A 2,205-nucleotide genomic window follows, 5' to 3' on the forward strand; every position below is an offset into this window, starting at 1 on the left:
ATACTTCTCAATGTTGTCCATAGCTTGTCATGATCCACACAATCGAAAGCCTTTGCGTAGTCAATAAAGCACAGGTAAACATCCTTCTGATATTGAGGACATTATGTTGAGTGAAATTCATCAGTCACAAAAGGAGAAATACTGCATAGGACCACTACTGTAAAAGAGTAAGAAAAAGAACCAATACTAAAGGGGAGTGGATTATTTGATGGTTGCTGGAATGTAGGTAGGGTTGGGGTGAGGGGAGGGAGGGGAAGGTGGAGCACAGGGCAGGGAATAGACACAGGATAGTTTGGATGCTAGGGAGGGGGACAATATACAAGAAGGGAGGCGGGAATGGAAGAACAAAGGAGATGGGAGAACAATTAGGCAGGTTTACATGGGCTAAGTTGGACAGAGGTAAAGAATGATGTATACACAACCTTGGAACAACAGGGCTCTGGGATACAGAGATTGAGACATGGCTGGAATGGGGGAAAAGGAGGAAAATAATGTTAAGATGCCTGGCTGTCTTTTGAATCTTGGTTTTCCTTGCATTATATTATAAAATAGACACTGAAGAGTGAGAGAAAGAAATAGCCAGAAACACCACCATAGAAAGCTTGTAAATCTGTCTTCTGCCTATAACTAATTGGAATACCTAAAATGGGGAAACAATGTGCCCAGTAAAGGAGCCTTCCTGCGGAGCCTCTGCATTACATAAGACTATAGGTGGAATCCTGAACCACATCCAGATCTTCAGAGATAGGAAATTTCCACTTGAAAGGACGAGCAGACCAGCCTAGAGCAACTAGAAAAACAGAAGCTACTTCTTGAAAGAAAGACCTACAGGAAAAATGCAAAACAATATAGGCAGACCGACTGTTACTACAAGAACAAGCAAGTTGCTTGCCCAGGAGACATCAAGGCAAGTGGTCGGGTCGCCTCAATGCAAACCCCCTTCCAAGACTAAGACTCAATGGGAATACACGCTCTGATTGTTGATCACATTCATCACCGATAAGGGTAAGTGAAGGAAAAACAGCAATGAAGCTGCAAGCTAATCCCTACAATGTTCAATAGACTCTGGTGAACCCAGGTGGAGACCTGGTTGACCAGCAGTGTGGCAGGACATGGGGACTCTTGGGCCCAGAGTCAGTGACATAGCCACAGAGGATTAGAGTGGAGAGCGAAGTGTCCAGCTGATAAGAAGAGAGGGCATATGCACAAGAATATCCACACTTGCAGATAATACCCACTTGACCTAGCCTCAATGACTGGATGATCAGAGCTCAACCAAAAGAAGAAAGAAGAGGAAAAAAAGAGTAATCGGTTACAATTTGATGAACTTGATCTACACCTATGGATGCAGTAGCTCAAAAGAATAAACAAACCTTTCCAGCAAGTATCATTCCTACCCCCTCCACACATAGAATAAAATAAACAGGGATGGGCAACTTGGACATTGGCTATCCAAAATGGGGGGGGGGGTTAGGGGGGGCTACAAAGTTAAGAAGTGACTGGCTTACAAGCTTTCAAGAGGGAACCTAGATCCAGAGGGCATGAAGGAAGGTAGAATTTCCACTGGGTAGTATCCAATCTGTCCAGATGGGGCTGATGAAATGAAATGTGGATAGGTCTCTTGTGATACAATAGTGAATAATTGTTATCAGGACTGATTGTGAGAGTTGGAAATGTAAAGGTAGATGTTTTGTAGCAAGGAGGGGAATGATTATCTTTTCAGTCTAGGAACAGAGGTCCCTGGGACCATCAAGGGAGAAGAGTGGAGAGTGTGACACTACCCAGAGAAGCAGTGATGCCTGAGATGGAGGCAGAGATGATAACGTGGAAAGATGGAGCAGCTGGAGACTTTAGACACAGAGAGGGAGAGGGGCTGTGTGCTTATGATTGGGGGCAGGCTTGTAGTGTATACCCTTTTGTTGGTTGATGATGCATGGAGGGGATTGTAACCATGGCAATGAAATGATATACGATAGGATGAATGTAAAACTATTGTTCTCCTATGTAAACTATCACATAATTCACAATAAAGTATTTAAAAAAAAAAGAAAAGAAAAGAAATCAAATGATGTATTTCATTAGGCAAATCTGCTACACAAGACCTTTCAAAAGTGTTGAAGAGCAAAGATGTCAACTTAAGGACTAAGGTGCACCGGACCCAAGCCATGGTATTTTCAATAACCTCATTTGCATGTGAAAGTTGGA

Source organism: Chrysochloris asiatica, unplaced genomic scaffold, assembly GCF_000296735.1.
Source record: "Chrysochloris asiatica unplaced genomic scaffold, ChrAsi1.0 scaffold00155, whole genome shotgun sequence".
In the NCBI taxonomy this organism is placed as follows: Eukaryota; Metazoa; Chordata; class Mammalia; order Afrosoricida; family Chrysochloridae; genus Chrysochloris; species Chrysochloris asiatica.